The sequence below is a fragment of the Haliotis rubra genome, unplaced genomic scaffold (assembly GCF_003918875.1).
Source record: "Haliotis rubra isolate DU_JTF1 unplaced genomic scaffold, ASM391887v1 Scf1180, whole genome shotgun sequence".
Taxonomy (NCBI): domain Eukaryota; kingdom Metazoa; phylum Mollusca; class Gastropoda; order Lepetellida; family Haliotidae; genus Haliotis; species Haliotis rubra.
In genome coordinates, this window is record NW_025765093.1 from 40569 (window position 1) to 60749 (window position 20181).

The 20181-nt window shown below is 40.5% G+C and overlaps 1 protein-coding gene across 16 annotated transcripts in view; it reads right to left on the reverse strand.

Moving 5' to 3' along the window:
- The window catches only part of LOC124259515 (cubilin-like), a 59125-nt gene extending 39778 nt beyond the window's left edge, over window positions 1-19347 (reverse strand). For 11 of the 16 annotated variants that reach the window (XM_046693759.1, XM_046693782.1, XM_046693730.1 and 8 more), the window contains exon 1: window positions 19247-19346. The gene's annotated coding sequence lies outside the window, so the exon portion shown is untranslated. Of the gene's footprint in view, window positions 1-5857; window positions 5933-19246 lie in introns of those variants that run through there. The other 5 variants (XM_046693722.1, XM_046693714.1, XM_046693684.1 and 2 more) reach the window with 4 other exon arrangements.
- Window positions 19348-20181: the final 834 nt, after the last annotated feature.

A 20181-nucleotide genomic window follows, 5' to 3' on the forward strand; every position in this document is an offset into this window, starting at 1 on the left:
TCAACACAGTTGAGCTGTTGTCATGGTAGAACAACTTTACAGGAGCATATACAATGTATTTCGAGGCTTTGAACGAAGCATCTGACCAGGACAGGTTGTGAGACATAGGAAAATGCGTCGGTCATGTGTACGGTCATCGTCTTTTACTTTCTGTCAATTGTTCAAGGGTCATATTTCCATCGAACACAGTTTTTTTCATGGAATTTTGCTGATCACAACTGGCCTGAGCAAAACTCAACACGATACACCAGATATAAGATTGCGTTACACATTATTCTCGGCTGGATGAGTTCTTTGTTGTGGTGCAATCCCACAGTGGATCCCACAGTGACTAAGCACATACTTTTTCGGGATGTTGCGACACACTGGCAACAATAAAAACAGGGGTGACTCAGATTTACTTTGTGTGAACCAAACACATCGGTTAATCGTGAGGTCACCTTACGTTGTGTTGATAGATGTGCGATGTGACATGTACACAGTGGCTATTAATACTAGCCACAAAAAGAAACGGTGCAATGTCAACAATTTTCATATAAATTTTAAAATATCATAATATAGTGTTTCCATGGTGTGAATATTGAGGCCACAGGAAGATGGCACAACAGCATGTTTAATGACGTCATGGTTTAAACTATGGGGCAGAGGTCAAGCAACAATGTCACAAACTCTAGAACGGGTATGTCAACCGTGAGAAGCGAGAACAGTAGTGCCCAGCTGACGCATGGTCTATCAAATGGACATGGAAAACTTGCCATATTTCCTGCTATTCTGCAGCCAAATCATGCTCATTATCTGGCTGATATATAACATATACGTAGCTCCATTTCCTTCCATCCATGATCCAAAGGCATAGATCCGGTGAATTGGTAGACCAAGGCAATACTTGGACATTGTGCTATTGACGAAAAGCGATAGCAACAATAGCTGTGCGAGGATAAGTATCACACTGCTGAGATGTCATTCCTGGGCGATTAGGTTGACGAAACGACAACTAATGTGATTCTCTGACGAGCACTTTTAACGTCTCTGACTTACACTTTTCCCACCAAAGCTCATCACGAAACCAACCCGAAACTGATTCCTCTCAATTACAAAGGAGCACAAAGCTCCAAGACACGCTGACATCCGTCACTACGGAGAAAACAGATAAATCTGGATTCGACTCTTCTGTAAAACCAAAAGTCCTCTACCACAGCGGAGGTCGACGGATTATGATATCGGCACCATTTTTTACGTGATAGGTCAGGTCGTATGGCGGGACGACATGGCCGTATCTCGTCATGGCATTAGCGGTTCCTGACTGTGTTGGGATGGACACCTCATAGGCAGATACATAGGTCAGGTGAAGGATCCACTAAAAACACACACACACACACACACACACACACACACACACACACACACACACACACACACACACACACACACACACACACACACACACACACACACACACACACACACACACACACACACACACACACACACACACACACACACACACACACAGGACCCCGAAACCCCTTCCCCACTTTTTGTGGGTCCTGAAAGTTTGTTAAATGACGATTGAAACTCTCGTGAAAACGGGTGAGAATGTACTGTGCACCACCACCCACCCCCACCCCTTTTCTCAAAAAGCTGTATCCGCGCCTGATCCTGTCCTGTCTTCGTGGCGACTCAAGTATTCTTATGTTAACGTCTCAACAGTGCTGAAATGTTTCGGTGATGCAAAGGGCTTTCAAAACGTTTTGAGCCTAAAATACTTCTGATATGTGCATGATAAAAATAACTGTATGGTATTGAAGAATGGCTAATAGCATTCACGTAAACGTAATATTGACATGCACATGACGCTAGTTTCCGGTCATCTAGTCACATGTACCCCTATTGAAACGGCAGAAATGGATAAGCTTGAGTTTTGGTCTTCGAGGGCCACCCGGCGAAGCACATTGAAGAGCGATTGACAGCAGTACGAGTAGCACTTAGAAGAGCGATTGACAGTAAAACGAGTACCACATGGGACTCAATACTCATACTGCTGTCAATGTGCTTAGCCGGGTGGCCATCGAGGACCAACAACTTTATAACGTTTATGTGAAAGATATAAACCATTCTTCAATATCATATAGGTATTTCTTTTCATGCACACATCAGGAGTATTTTAGGTTCAAACGTTTTCATAGCTCCTTGTAGAAGGTGATAAGTGGAGATTATAGGGAAGAGACACAGTGGAGTAAGGGATATACAGCATAGTATGGGATACATAGACGGTAGCGGGGAACAAATGGAGCGACGTATGGGATGGATGAAGCATAGTAGATGGTATATGTAGGGGATAGATGGAGCGTAGTGGATGATAGAGGTAGGGGATAGATGGAGCGTAGTGGATGATAGAGGTAGGGGATGGATGGAGCGTAGTGGATGATAGAGGTAGGAGAAAGATGGAGCGTAGTGCATGATAGAGGTAGGGGAGGGATGGAGCGTAGTGCATGATAGAGGTAGGGGATGGATGGAGCGTAGTGCATGATAGAGGTAGGGGAGGGATGGAGCGTAGTGCATGACAGAGGTAGGAGATGGATGGAGTGTAGGGGATGATAGAGGTAGGGGATGGATGGAGCGTAGTGCATGATAGAAGTAGGGGAGGGATGGAGCGTAGTGCATGATAGAGGTAGGAGATGGATGGAGCGTAGTGGATGATAGAGGTAGGGGAAGGATGGAGCGTAGTGCATGAAAGAGGTAGGGGATGGATGGAGCGTAGGGGATGATAGAGGTAGGGGAGGGATGGAGCGTAGTGCATGATAGAGGTAGGGGATGGATGGAGCGTAGTGCATGATAGAGGTAGGAGATGGATGGAGCGTAGTGGATGATAGAGGTAGGGGATGGATGGAGCGTAGGGGATGATAGAGGTAGGGGATGGATGGAGCGTAGGGGATGATAGAGGTAGGAGATGGATGGAGCGTAGGGGATGATAGAGGTAGGACATAGATGGAGCGTAGGGGATGATAGAGGTAGGGGATGGATGGAGCGTAGTGGATGATAGAGGTAGGGGAGGGATGGAGCGTAGTGCATGATACAGGTAGGACATAGATGGAGCGTAGGGGATGATAGAGGTAGGGGATGGATGGAGCGTAGTGGATGATAGAGGTAGGGGATGGATGGAGCGTAGGGGATGATAGAGGTAGGACATAGATGGAGCGTAGTGGATGATAGAGGTAGGACATAGATGGAGCGTAGGGATGATAGAGGTAGGGGTGGATGGAGCGTAGGGGATGAGAGAGGTAGGGGATAGATGGAGCATAGGGGATGATAGACGTAGGACATAGATGGAGCGTAGTGGGTGATAGAGGTAGGGGATAGATGGAGCGTAGGGGATGATAGAGTTAGGGGGTAGATGGAGCGTAGGGGATGATAGAGGTAGGAGATAGATGGAGCGTAGGGGATGATAGAGGTAGGCTTCCATTACCATCCATCAATAAATGCACTATGCATGTTTATGTAATGACGATAAGTCTATCGGTCGTCCGTAAAGCAATATTATATTTTTATTATTTATAAAATAATCTTTAAACGCATTTCTTTCAAAATAGATTGACATGTCATTCGTTTCACACAAAAAGCTTGGGAGGTACAAGACAGGATTCGATTCAGTTTGAATCCACTACACTTTGAAGCCACTACATCACAACACACTTTCCAAAATGTTGAAAACAATATGTGTAGAATTTAACTTGATCACAAAATACACAAACGAGTGTGTTAGAGTGACTCTTCTGTCTCACGCAGACGTGGAGGTGCGTGAAATCGTAAAGTTGACAGGGCACAAAAGCCAACAGTATCTAAATTTGTACAACACAAAGTCTTTATCACTGCAAAAGCGACTCAACTCTTACATTTTGCAAGGTAGAAATAATTAGACATCAAAGACTCAGGCATACGCAAACTGTCTGAAGCTGTCCTAGCCCTTCTTTCCAAATTTCGTTAATAATGAACTTGGTGTTTGTTAAATTCTGACGATGTTACCACCAATCACCCCATTATTGGTGATACCACTTGAGGTTAGAAAGCGAGGCCGCTTCACGTACTGAAGCGTAACCAAAGAAAGAGTTCCAACTGAAACTGTTCATAAAATTGAATGGACATAAACTTACTGTGTTTTGAAATTGGAGGTAGTATAACGGAATTATAACCGCCATACCTAAACAGCAGGGACGAGCCAAGAGATATAAATATTTAATTCTCCCAATTTTCATCCATTTTTGTCCCAGGAGACTCAACGGAATTGTTTTCGGCAATCGACACTGATTATTCAATGACGTTGCCATTCTTATATTGATACAAAATATTCCAGAGACAAAAACTGCCAAATAAAGGGATCGGGTTTCCAGACTCACTGACTTGGCCGATAGGTGGAATCGTATTTCAGTTCCCTGAGTGAATGTGTGATGTCAATCACTGGATTGTCTCGTCCAGACTCGACAATTTACAGCCGGCCGAGTGTAGCATTAAACAAACAAACAACAGTAACTATCTAGCACGGAAATCTCTTGTCGAAAACAATTTCAGACTTAACATTAATTGTTGTAAACACATGCATCCTCATTTCTCAACAGCAAATACAGTCAATCTTCTTTTGTACCTACAGACAATGTATCCTACACACAATGTAGACAGACAGACAGATTATATACTTGAGTCTCACCTCACATGTAAAATACAGGACACATATTAGCTATAATACAGAATTAAAGTGAGCCACCCGTTTAGGGTTATGACAGACTATTGTAGACTTTAAGAACAAACATAAATATACACCATGAGTGAATGAGTGAGTTATAATTTAAAGTCACATTGGCATTATTTCAGCCATATTGTGGCTAAAACTAGTTTTTAACTTTATCATAAATACATGTAAATCACTAAAAGCCTGTCAACGAGGGGCAGTAAAACTAACTAGAATATCACAGACAGAAAATAAAACTAGTATCTATGTCTAAAACTGGATTTCAAATTAGGAGAATACAATAAAAAACGGGCTTTAAATCGCCAGCAACCAAAGGTAGATCACCATACTAGAGACCATGGGGACTTATAGTACCTTTGCTACCTGCATGTACCCTAGCTGGATTTATACCATCCCTTCAGCCGCTGGCGATTGTAGGAAAGTTAAGCCATAACTTAAAATCACACAAATGCTACGTTTAAAAATTCTGGTAGGTTGAAAAGCACTTTGAAGGTTTATGGACTTACGTATCCTCGCAGGAGGACAATAATTTTATAGCACTTTAACCCCCTTTGAGGATATAGCAACTAACAATCTCAGTTGATAATGTATGCTACAGACCAACGAAGTATGCCTGAGACTTGATAGTGAGGCTATCGCGGTGACTACCCGTTCATGCTGCACATTGCGCAATTCTTACGTAACGCGCAGTTGGTGTTAGCTCACACATTTGGTATTATGTTTCTGAGAATAGCGAGAAACGAATCCGTAAAACGATTGTAATACCAAAGTGAAACTTGAAACACGCGAGTAAAGCAATTGGTCACGTTTGCTCGATATTCAACAAAGCGCTAACTCATTGGTGTATACGTTCAGCTCCTAACGCAATGAGCCTCTGCGCGCAGACCCGACGAAAGTATTGCTTGAACGAGAACAAAACAAGCTTTTCGATGTGCTCCAACCTGACCCGGATCGACACCCATGGACCTTAGAGTTATTATTGTGTCTTATGTATGACTTGTCTAATAAACAATATAATAGAATGTTGTCAAACCACATAGAACAAATAGATGTGGACATCACAAGATGTAAACTGCTGTCATAAACGAAGCTTACAATACAATTCAGTCTTACCCGGTAGAGGAAAACACAGTCACACAACAAGCTTGCTACACCGAGAACTGACGGTGAGACCGGGTATTGCAACAGTCCTAGTCATGTCTCGGGTCAGTGATTGCCATGTAAGTCGGTTGTGTCAGGGTAAAAACATCCGGGTCATCCTTGAATCAAGCTGGGGCGAGTACAAAGAACATTGTGGTTAATCTCTATTGTTAAAATAACCGCCGGCAAAGTGAGGACTAACCTAAAGCGTCCATTCTGTCTAATTTACTTGTTATTTCTATTCATACTCTTTTGAAAATTCGAGTATTTTTCGTTACTTCAAGTTGCTTTCAAAATTTGTGAAAGTAATCGATCCAAAGTGAAATAATCATCTTCAGAAAACAACCGAAATAACGAGAAAATAATCGAAATTTCTATTAAACAATTGAAATAACGAGATAATAATTGGAGCAGCAGGGAAATAATCAAAACGATATTTTCCCCCAACAAACAATATATGGTTCTCACATGGAAGCATTAGGCTGTCGTACAAACACAGCATGGCAACAAAACACTAATTGCCCGGAGGAGCTACAACCCCAAATAGGTACAGATTATGTAATCCCAACAGCTCATCTCATTTCTACAAACAAGGTTGGTCTTAGCGTCTTTGATAGTTGAAGGTCAAAATACGGTTATCTCCCAATTGACAGACACCCATTTGACAGACACCCAATTGACAGACACTGAACTAGAAGGTTAATTAGGGTAACACCTACGGTATAATGGAACAGTCCACTTTCTAGTGAGTAGAGCAGGGTGAGCCTGAAACAGGTTCTTTACTGAGAAGTTTGAATGATTTCTCTTCTCAAAATTGATTTTACTATCAATTACTATCGAATATAAAAAAGCTTTTTCACTGAGAGGTTTGATTGTGTTTATTGACAGAAAAGACCCCTCCCAATAATAGCATATGTACAACAGAAGTTAACTGAGAAAACATTTTGTTGGAGAGATATAGATATGTATGTATTTAAAAACATTCTGATTTGCAGTAAATGAGACACCTGCATTGCCATGTAAGATACAATTAATACCAATCGGTGTTCTAATTTTAACAATACTTTCTAAAGATTGTAACAGTTTATGTCTTTGAGTAGTATACAATGGACATTCAAGTAAGTAATTGAAAAACATTCTCCCATCCATGGCCACATTGACATGATGCGTCCTATTTTAAATATTTATTCTTAATAAATCGTAATTAAGTGCACTCGTCTATATATATATATATATATATATATATATATATATATATATATATATATATATATATATATATATATATATATTTATCATCCAAAACTGTGTTCCACAGGAGATATCGCTTGTGTGAGATCAAACGATATCTCCTAGGAGATATCGTTTTGACAGTAGATTTTGTACAATGCCCTGACAATGCTATGACGTCATGTACTTGATGACGTCACAATGCTATGACATCGCTGCACTGCAAGTCTAATGGCAGTACCATGTTCAGAGATGTACATTTTTCTTTGAAAATTAATGAAGAGTGATTTTGGATGATAAATAGAATCTCACCCTCGTGTCTTCTGATATCAAATATATCAACACTCGTTGATAAAGTAAAAATAGCCTCGGCAAGCCTCGGATATTTGTAACTTTATCAACTCGTGTTGATATAATTGATATCAGAAGACACTTGGGTGAAATTCTCTATATATATGTGTGTGTGTGTGTGTGTGTGTGTGTGTGTGTGTGTGTGTGTGTGTGTGTGTGTGTGTGTGTGTGTGTGTGTGTGTGTGTGTGTGTGTGTGTGTGTGTGTGTGTGTGTGTGTGTGTGTGTGTGTGTGTGTGTGTGTGTGTGTGTGTGTGTGTGTGTGTGTGTGTGTGTGTGTGTGTGTGAGGGCATATCCGACCGTTGGGCGACAGTACTATAAACAAGGACCTTTGGGCGACATTGCCGTATGTTACAAACTTACATTGATTTATTATTCTATTTGGGTTATATACATTTTAATTTGATAATTAAACATAAAAAAGGGATAAAACCTTGTAAATACATACAAATAGAGAACATATTTTTGGTGTCGCCCATACCGTGTCGCCCAAAGGTAAAGTGTACGGCGTACATGTACATATGCGACCTTTAGGCGACTGTCGCCCAAGGTCGTATATATATGTCGCCCAATGGTCGCTTATATGTAATATACATATATATTACAATTACATAAAACCCAAATTAAAAACCCAAAGCGTCCTGAAGATATTTGTAGGGGTCTAGAAGTTTAAGGGGTCGTGAAAGGCAATGCTCATACGAAATAATGATTATAGGTTCACAAATGTTGACAAACATCCTTTCTTGAACGTTTAGGTCTGTAAAACATAACACCATCCACATTCGTGTATGTATGTATGTATGTATGTATGTATGTATGTATGTATGTATGTATGTATGTATGTATGTATGTATGTATGTATGTATGTATGTATGTATGTATGTATGTATGTATGTATGTATGTATGTGTGGTATGTATGTGTGTATGTATGTGTGTATGTATGGTATATATGGTATGGTATGTATGTATGTATATACATGTATTTAAATGTATAATAAAATATGTATGTATACGTATGAATATATTTATATGTGTGTGTACCTATGTGTGCACATCAGTGTGTGTATTTGTATGTGTGTGTACCTATGTGTGGATGTGAGTGTGTGTATTTACATGTGTGTACCTATGTGCGGATGTGAGTGTATATTTATATGTGTGTACCTATGTGTGGATGTGATGTGTGTGTATTTGTATGTGTGTGTACCTATGTGTGGATGTGAGTGTGTGTATGTATATGTGTGTGCACCTACGTGTGCATGTGAGTGTGTATTTATATGTGCGTGTATCTATGCGTGGATTGCGTGTGTATTTATATGTGTGTATCTATGTGTGGATGTGATTGTGTGTATTTATATGTGTGTGTACCCATGTGTGGATGTGAGTGTGTACATTTATATCTGTGTACCTATGTGCGGATGTGAGTGTATTTACATGTGTGTATCTATGTGTGGATGTGTGTGTATTTATCTGTGTGTATCTATGTGTGGATGTGAGTGTGTGTATTTATATGTGTGTACCTATGTGTGGATGTGAGTGTGTGTATTTATATTTGTATATCTATGTGTGGGTGTGAGTGTGTGTATTTATATGTGTTTGTATCTATGTGTGGATGTGTGTGTGTGTATGCGTGTATATGCGTCTTCAGTTTGCATTTGTGAGAGCTGAAAGAAAGTATTTTGCAAAGGCTTTTTTCCGTAGTGGAATATTAGCGCGTAATATAATGTCCCACCCGGACTAGTCCTGAAATCCCCGCACAATCACTGACCCATGACATAGACACCTTTGTAGATGATATGCAATTTACGTTTCGGTGTGCAAGTATGCGTCTGAGGGAGGTTTTAATCATAGTATATTGAATTGGTGAATTTGTGTATTTGTCGTCAACAGCTGAAGGGATGTGTAAATCCTACTAGATTTCTCTTTCAATCAGATCACTTTTTAAAATAACCATATCTTTGTTGTGGGATAGTGTTCATCGTTCGTGGAATATGCCATTACATATGTGTATTTCATTTCATGATATGGAAACAAATATTTCTTCAGATCATAACTCACAAAGGTAGTTCTAAAGTTTATCATAAAGACTAATATATGATTTTTAGAAAGCAGTTTGCTTATATTGGACCATTATCAAGATGGGTTTCTTGGGACATGTTAGTAAAGCAGGACACATACGTGAAAAATATACACCATTCGGACTTCTCTCGAGATGGGCTTTTTTCCTCATGTATTTGACGTTTTTCCTCTGTCAAATTAAATTCCATAATCTTCTGACAGGGAATTTAAACAAAAGAATAAAAAAAATTACAATCTTTCATAAAAGTATGTAACATGAATAATAATGTAAATCGATCATCATGATAACTTAAAAGCTTCTAATCAGTGACAGCTGGAGCTATTCATTTCCTCCCCATGAAATAGCCGTGTCCATCGGATAGTTCAACATCAGTTGGATAATTCATTAAATGTCAGACACTTCAGTAGTTTATGTAAATATACGCAATGACATTGAGCGTTTAAACCATCTTATTGTTGAATCTTTCCTTCGACTGCTGTACAACATCATGTCCTTTCCCAAGGGCAAGGACACCTCAACACAGTTGAGCTATTGTCATGGTAGAACAACTTTACAGGAGCATATACAATGTATTTCGAGGCTTTGAACGAAGCATCTGACTAGGAAAGGTTGTGAGACATAGGAAAATGCGTCGGTCATGTGTACCGTCATCGTCTTTTACTTTCTGTCAATTGTTCAAGGGTCATATTTCCATTGAACACATGTTTTTTCATGGAATTTTGCTGATCACAACTGGCCTGAGCAAAACTCAACACGATACACCAGATATAAGATTGCGTTACACATTATTCTCGGCTGGACGAGTTCTTTGTTGTGGTGCAATCCCACAGTGGATCCCACAGTGACTAAAGTACTGTCGGAAATGCTAGAAAAATGCTTTTTGACTTTTATTTAACATTCAGAGGTATTACAGTTACTTAAAGGTCACATGCAACGTAAAACACAACTTTGCAGATTCTGATACCTTTCGGTATGGACGTACCGAAACAAATCGTCAAAAATGCAAATTCAACTTATAAAGTTGAAAAATAACGCGATGAAAAAAACCGCGCGAAATCGGAGTTCAAACGTTTCACTAATTTTTCCCCAGACTTTTCTGGGGAAAACTGGTTTCAACAGCTGAGCTGCGTTCATAGCACGTGCGCAGTGAAATAGGTTCGCGCAGCTTGGAAGCGCGTTGTCCGGTGAATACTCGGTGAAGGCTTTGGTGTGAGCTATTTTCTAATGTTTTGTTTATATCTCACAGGCGCGAGCTTTCTATATGTTATTACAGTAAATTAATTGTTTATATAATTTCATTTGTCTATTTCACCACACGTTCTTCTTACCGAGTCACTTTCTCAGTTCGATACTTGAAAGCAATGTCATTATTTAGCATTGACAGAATTTCTAACTGTGATATAGATATGTCGTTGTCACAGACAAAACTCAATGTCTTGTTTTATTGACACCTGTGTGTCTGCCTGCCTGTCTGCTAATGACAATATTCAATACACAGCTGCTATCACTGACCACATGCAATTTGAACTTAACACCAATCAGGCTATACACCATAAACAAAATGCATCGATTTATGGCCCGAGTTCGGTCTCTGTCACATTATGTAATTACACAGACAGGCAGGTGTGATACTTGAACACATGACATGTTATGATGTCTGTTGATTGTAAAATGTTATACACAAAAATGAGCATGTATTTACAAAACCCAACATCTCTTTATATACACATACAATGAGCCGTGAGAGCATCTGCAAATGAAGCAGCTGTTACACTTGAGTGCACACCCACCCGCTCTGACTGGGTTCAGTATCCCGGCTGCTTCGTTTGTTGGGAAGTAAACCCAAGTACACAATATTGCACTTTTGATTTGCGATTGTACGCTTATAATTTTGTTTATATGTTTTTTCATAATCAGCAATGTATATTATATGTCATGAATAAGTGATAATTGTGTTTTAATTATGTTTGATTTTTTGGCTGCATGTGACCTTTAAATAACAAATATCACTTTAAGAAACACCTACCTAATGTAGACCGAGGGAATAAATTTTGAGACATGCCCTAAAATGTGTTTTACTGATGAAAATACCAAAAACTTAGAAAAATAAGGGGTCGTGGGACGTTATTTGATACAAACATTAATTGCCTGTGTTACGTCATCAGCATGCACGGTATCGACAGGTGAAATTGACACCTGAGCACACGCTCGGGGGAAGGGTCATCTCAATGGATGTTTTCTTCAAAATGTTGAATATGTGTATGCATAGTATACGTATTGGTTATGTAAGGGATCATTTCTGTATGTGTGTTTGTTTTCAAATAAACATACAAATTACTGTACATTGGAAAGAATCCTATCACTTGTGTTATCTTATCGATTGATTGTAGAAATGTGCAACGTTTTAATAAATGTTTTGCATGTCAACAGTATATTTCATTGCAAAAATATGGATGTAATTCGGTCAGCTTAATCTAGTTGTGAACATTGGCCAAAGATTTAACGAAGTCACTGGTGTAGCTTCTTTTGAATATATATATTATTCTTCTTCTAAAGTTTGTAGACCGCCCGTCTCAGTACTCTCTTGTCAAAGTTGTCAAGGGTGGTTGTACGTCCCGGTTTTGCTTTTGAGACGGTCCCTGTCTTGTCTGATTTGTTTACAATATTGTAAACTTGTTGGTAAGGCGCTGTGATAAAGATGTGCATGCATGACGGGAAACTTATTTATCAAGACTTAACATTTATATTAATATTTCTCCAATAAAGAAACGATAATTAAGTAAAGTAACACAAACATTCAACATTTATTTGTTTAAGAAAAACATTAATTCATATTTTTACACCACCTGTATTATTAGCATACATTTAAAGACTATTTCAGATTTTTGTTCTTGAACTCTGAAAAAATCTTAAGTTGTTGTTTTGGTAGCAAATTCTCTCCTGTAAACTGCCCTTTAAATACATGCGAATGTTAAATCGATTGAAATAAAATTAGGTACACTATAGGCGAGTTGATATATTGATAACATAGTACATTTATCACCTTTATAAAGATATATGGGCAAAAAAGCATTTTTCTAGCATTTCCGACAGTACTTTAAGCACATACTTTTTCGGGATGTTGCGACACACTGGCAACCATAAACACACGGGTGACTCAGATTTACTTTGTGTGAACCAAAAACATCGGTTAACCGTGAGGTCACCTTACGTTGTGTTGATAGATGTGCGATGTGACATGTACACAGTAGCTATTAATACTAGCCACAAAAAGAAACGGTGCAATGTCAACAATTTTCATATAAATTGTAAAATATCATAAAATAGTGTTTCCATGGTGTGAATATTGAGGCCACAGGAAGATGGCACAACAGCATGTTTAATGACGTCATGGTTTAAACTATGGGGCAGAGGTCAAGCAACAATGTCACAACTCTAGAATGGGTATGTCAACCGTGAGAAGCGAGAACAGTAGTGCCCAGCTGACGCATGGTCTATCAAATGGACATGGAAAACTAGTAGAATAACTTGCCATATTTCCTGCTATTCTGCAGCCAAATCATGCTCATTATCTGGCTGATATATAACATATACGTAGCTCCATTTCCTTCCATCCATGATCCAAAGGCATAGATCCGGTGAATTTGTAGACCAAGGCAATACTTTGACATTGTGCTATTGACGAAAAGCGATAGCAACAATAGCTGTGCGAGGATAAGTATCACACTGCTGAGATGTCATTCCTGGGCGATTAGGTTGACGAAACGACAACTAATGTGATTCTCTGACGAGCACTTTTAACGTCTCTGACTTACACTTTTCCCACCAAAGCTCATCACGAAACCAACCCTAAGGTGATTCCTCCCAATTACAAAGGAGCACAAAGCTCCCAGACACGCTGACATCCGTCACTACGGAGAAAAAGTTTTGAGCCTAAAATACTTCTAAAAAGTGCATGATAAAAATAACTGTATGGTATTGAAGAATGGCTAATAGCATTCACGTTAAAGTAATATAGACATGCACATGACGCTAGTTTCCGGTCATATAGTCACATGTACCCCTATTGAAACGGCAGAAATGGATAAGCTTGAGTTTTGGTCCTCGAGGGCCACCCGGCGAAACACATTGAAGAGCGACTGACAGCAGTACGAGTAGCACCTAGAAGAGCGATTGACAGTAAAACGAGTACACCATGGGACTCAATACTCATACTGCTGTCAATGTGCTTAGCCGGGTGGCCATCGAGGACCAACAACTTTATAACGTTTATGTGAAAGATATAAACCATTCTTCAATATCATACAGGTATTTTCATCATGCACACATCAGAAGTATTAGGTTCAAACGTTTTGATAGCTCCTTGTAGAAGGTGATAAGTGGAGATTATAGGGAAGAGACACAGTATAGTACGGGATATACAGCATAGTATGGGATACATAGACGGTAGCGGGGAACAAATGGAGCGACGTATGGGATAGATGAAGCATAGAAGATGGTATGTGTAGGGGATGGATGGAGCGTAGTGGATGATAGAGGTAGGGGATGGATGGAGCGTAGTGGATGATAGAGGTAGGAGATGGATGGAGCGTAGTGGATGATAGAGGTAGGAGATAGATGGAGCGTAGTGGATGATAGAGGTAGGAGATAGATGGAGCGTAGTGGATGATAGAGGTAGGGTATGGATGCAGCGTAGGGGATGATAGAGGTAGGGTATGAAAGGTGCGTAGTAGGGAATAGATGGAACGTGGTAGATGATGAGTAGATATGTTTTACACTTATTAGAGCGTTCACAAAGTCCGTGGTCTAGACCACCAGTTGTCCAACACCGTTATCGTGGAAGCCGTGGTAGAGTTGCGTGGGTTAGACGGCTGACTTTGTGTGCTGGTGATTAGGTGGATGACTCTGAGAGTATGGGTTCGAATTCCGGATGGGCCTCAGACCAATAAAGTACTACAACCTGTATTTTACTGAGTAATTGTAATTCCAAACACAACACATGTTACATCTGAACACAGTCTAAATGGCATGTGTGTTCATAGCTTTCGGCAGTGGGAGCCGTGCCAATTTACACTTTTCAGAGGGGTACACAAAGTCCACCAGTTGTCCCAAATTCCATTTTAGTGGAAGCCGCGGTAGCATGTGTGTTCATGGGGTGGATGTAGCGTGGAAGAGACGGGTGAGACGTCGGGTGGAAAGATTGGGATTAGGGGCTGTTAGGTGGAGCATGATAGGCCTAGATGTAGCGTGGAAAGGACAACTGAGTAAGACTTCGGGTGAAAAGATTGGGATTAGGGGCTGTTAGGTGGCGCATAATAATAATAAGTCATCTTCTATAGTGCACAGTCTCCAAAAACTAAGTGATTGCTCCCGGCGCTTAATCAGAATCTGATTCTTATTACCCTGGATAACCCAAGCTGCCTGTTGAAGTCACATGACTTTATCCAACCGGGTACCCATTTTCTGCTGGGTGAACAGAGGCAATTTGGAACAATCTGACTTGCCTAAGGTGTGACCACATGTATCACATGTGCTTCGTTGTGGGGCAGGACTGAAGTCCTAGAAACTCTCAGGGGTCAAGCTGCCAAACACGGTCACCCATCCAAGGACTGTCCGAGCTCGACGTTGCTTAACTTCAACTGATTCGTGACCTGAGCTCTGTTCACAGGACCACACGCCACCACACAAATAATAGGGACAGATGTAGCATGGAAAGGACGGGTGAGTGAGACGTCGGGTGGAAAGATTGGGATTAGGGGCTGTTAGGTGGAGTATAATAGGATAGATGGAGCGTTGAAGTGACATGGGCGTTAGGGATCGTGCGTGGTAGGTGATAATGTGAAGTGTGTTAGGAGATAGACATAAAATAGTGTGGATAGACTGAGCCTACAAGAGGATAGATTGGGCTTAGTTGGGTATTGATGGATACCTATGGATATAGCTAAAATACTGTAGGCGATGGATAGAATGTGTTGGAGTATATTGGAGTCTATCTTTCTCTTAGTAGAATATGAAGACAATATGTTTGCAATGTCATCATATAAAAAGAGAATGACAGGAAGCTCACGTTGTTACTGTTCTTTAGAAAAGTATTAGTGACCCAATTACTTTCACCCCCAGATCTGGCATTCTAAAATTACCAATATTATCGTTTTCCACCGAATTTCACACTCAAACATCGAACCAAGTTGTTTTCCACCAGTTCTTGAGTTCCAAAATATTAACGTATGTTAGATCATTGCACATAATGAAGATTACGTCGACCATCTGGAATGGGCAGCTGTGCATTTCTTACCTGAAAGGACTGTAACACGAGGCATGCAGTTTACGATTGTGATTTCTGTCAAAACAAACCCCATGAAACGTATCTGACATTCTCTGTTACTTAAGGACACACAATAGAGCAGTCTTGTCTTGGTCATCTCACATTACATGGGGACCGGTTGCAGCAGCTGTATGAAGATCACTTTTCTCCCTGGATCCTCAGCCTAGACCTGTTTTGGAAGCCTGACTACTGGTGCAGTTTGCCATTGTATTTATACCGTCATTGAATTTGCACTGCCATTTCAATATCTTCCGGTGGCGGTGGGGTAGCCTAATGGTTAATGCGTTCGCTTGTCACGCCAAAGACCCGGGTTCAATTCTCCAGATGGGTACAATGTGTGAAGCCCATTTCTGGTGTGCCCTGCCGTTGGTATGTTTAATCTTTCAAGTATACGTCACAAGTATAAGGTGTATAACGGATGATTTCTATTTCAAGATAAGTTAATGTTGTATACGGGATATTTTCTTTGTTTCAGTTGAGTCGAACACGGTGTCACTGAGTAAAGCAAGCATAACGTAAACACTCTGGGGCGATTCTCCAGTACACACACACTGCAGTGATACTATAGTAAACTGGTACTGCTATTTGTCCAGCGGCAACGATTACGGGTACTTCGACTAATCATTTCAATACTGATAAATCCTGACCTGCGTATAAGAAGAAAGAAAACAACGAGTGTTGGAATATTAATTTATTGCCTCGAAACCTATCCAATAATGATGTTGTTAACATGCGGATTATTGCCTGGAAAGAGGAGAGATGTCAAGTATAATAGCAGTGGAATATTTGGAAAGCACGTTACATGGCATATAATGTCCACAAATATAAGAAAACATGTTACAGACATATCTGTTTCTATATAACTTGATTTACTTACAATCATTCAGGCACTTTGTGTTATTTTAATTCTGTCTGTTACACATCATACGCGCTTACTACTTTGGAATACACACCTTTCCACACCGGTATTTAGTGTTAAATAGGAGTCCGACAAATAATACTGAATCATTGTTTGAAGGTTTACGTAACTTAGGATATATTAACTCCCTCAATTCATTCACCTGACAGTTCATATTATCGAAGGTTTACATGATTTAATTTGATGTATGTAGTACCCACCTTATCCCGACAGATTGATGGTCAGATCAACACCATTGCCACCCAGAGTGAAGTGTTCAGATTTGATGACGTTTCCGTTGTGTTTGACCTGCACTGTGTAACCGCCCTTGAATCCTCTCACTCGGAGGTTCTGCCCCTCCCTGACTGGGTGGGATTCGTTGGTCCTCCACTCCTCCTTGATCAGCTGTTTTACCCTCCGTCCTGAAGCGTTTGGCTGTGTTGAAGGGAATACGACTAGAGCACGCTGTTGAAAATAGCTTGTGTACAGGAACGAAGAAGGCACGTAAACACAACCTGGAAGGCACGGAGTGCTATCCACTGTTTGAAGATACCCAAAAGGCGACATAATATCCCAGGCAACTACCAATCCACACACCAGTCAAACCTGTGTGTGTCCGCCAGTCAGAACGCTATATTTCTTGTGTGACCTTGACCGAGGTACTTCATCGGACATGCAACGACGATGTCATTCATCGAGGACTGATAGCAGGTGCTAAGATGCACATATGGTTAAACGTATGTGTATGTCCAGTTCATTACATGGATGGTCCACGCAGAAGTTTGAAGCAGGGCGCAAGTGTCCGTGGCACTATTACTCAGTGAGAAAGCGTTAGTGAAGGTTTTCCTCGTTCGATAAATCAGATGCGAGTGTGTAATCAATAGCATAATTAGGGGGTGAAATGGCGCGTTTCTTATTCAATTTGTACCATCCGTTCATAATTCTGGACATTAGTTACATCAAATCTAGCTCCAGGTTTGCGGCATGATCCACATATATACACTGAATAGTTACATGATGTACCATTCAGTTGAGAAAACGTTCAACCACGTATCCCACCAAATGACAAAACGTCGGGCCTTTACTCGCCTTTTCATATTTCTGGGCTAGTATTGGCCTTAAGCAATTTATACGTGTCGTAAGAGGCTACCGACGCGGTTGGATGTCAGGCTCTTTAAATTGGTTGACAAAAGTCATCCTGCCCAACTCCGTAGATCGATGCACGTGATGATGATCTCTGGACTGTCTGGTCAAGACTCAGTTATTTACAGACCGCCACCCTATACCTGAAATATTGCTGGTTGTGGCGTTAAACACCAACGACAAAAAAGTTATACGAGTGATAAATCTATTTTAGCATCCATGTAATTGTGCGATATATGGACAATGCACTCTACTATTGCAATTGTCTCGTTTCCAAATTGAAACCAATGCTTTTATCTGAAATTCATTGTCAACCGAATCACAACAAACAAATGTAATACAATAAACATATGAGAAAATGAACATCGTTGTATAAATCAATACAAACTACTGCAAAGTACATTTACTGTGGGACAGGGTGGGAGTACAGAGTTCAGTGACAGTACCATTACAATGGCTATACAGAATTATATAGCAGCTGGAACAGAAATAAGCCAGTGATAATAAGTATCACAAAGCAATAGTGGTCAAGCTTTCAAAATATGTCTAGGCTGAATATTCAATGCAGAAGTGTTATCCTTGATGTAATGTGAGATGATAGAGACATACGCCCCTCCCGTAATAAAGTATGTAAAAACATCCCAGAATGCTCTGACCCTTCTAGACTATTCCTGACTCCAAATGGCATCTTCTGGATCTCAACAGAAGCAATATACCACAACACTGTTGTACTGTGGGTTATACCAAGCTATGTAACGATCAACCTACCAGCCAGGTGAGATGGCTCTGGGGTTCCGCGTCGCACACAAGCGCTAGACACAACCATGCCAGCACTGTGACCACGCCCAAATAGAGCGTCTTCATCACCACGACTGACGCGTGCACCTTGATGCACGTGTATGTGCACTTGATTGACAGTGACACTGAAAGGAATAAACTGCATAATAAATCTGCCTAGTTGACGGACGAAGAAGAGCAATCTTAAGAAAAAATGTAACTAAATACGGTTGAAGACATGCTCTATTTTGATAAAGTAAACGTAACTTATTCGGATCGGTCACTTTGTAGTTTAAGCTTGGGAATCAACGCTTGTCGAGTGAATGAATGTTTTACAGATCGTGCATGATATCGCCACGATCTGTCAAACATTCAGTCACTCGACAAGCGTTGATTCCCAAGTTTAAACAACAAAGTTAACCAGGCATCAGTCCCTACAAGAACCATCTGTGAATCCAACAAAATACAAGGAAATATGTTGTGATTAACAACTGTATGCTGATCTGTCCTGCATTTGGAGACGTCCTTGTCATCATTCGGACAGTGGCAGCAAGCTCTTACCAGGTTAAAGTCTCGTCCTCTATTTCTGACTCTCGACTTCAGTTCAGTAGCGCAGGTTCACTCTGTATGAGCAGTCGCCGACTAGGGCGCTTTAGTAATAAGCATTTCCGATGTATTTACATACCCAAGTGAGGTGAGGTGAAATTGGGTTTAACGTCGTGCTTGAGAATATTTCGCTCATATGACGACGTGCATGCCTGTGTATGTGTATGTGCGGCTGCTTGTACTAGCCCAGACTTAAGCTGGTTTTATAGTGCTAGCTCACTGAGATACCATGCCGCAGTGAAGCATGAATACCCCACTCAGACACATTATACTGACTCCGAGCCGACCAGTCCTTGTTGTACCCATTCATGCCGAGCGCCAGGCAGGGACCAACAAGTACCATATTTTAACGTCTTTTGGTATGACGTGGTCGGGGATCGAACCCGCGACCTTCCGCTCTCCGGGCGGACGATCTAACCACTACACCACGGAGGCGGCCTACATACCCAAGTACCCGTATGAGGCAAACAGGATATAGTGTATAAAAACGACATAAAGTTCACGTTCTATTTCAAAGGTTATGTGACGTCGCTTTGTATTGCATTGACTGCAATTGCACAATATAAAGTATGGTAATAAAGAGTTTTCTGTTCTGCTGTGGCACATTGCTGTGTCACAGTTTTCTATCCAAGTTAAGTTAAACCCAAGTAGCATTAACGTGTTTTAAAATGGCACATGATTTTGATTTTCCCCATTGAAAGATCGAAGGATATATTCAACCAACTAAGAGCTGAAATACCAAGAAAGAAACATGGCTACTTTATGATACGTTTGCCAAAGCCAATCGTCGTCGCATGTTTTATTTTTTGTCATGTAAGTGAATCGCCAGATATCGCATGTTAATATTGCTGAAGTCAAACCTAAAAGACATGCTTGAAAACAAGCACTGA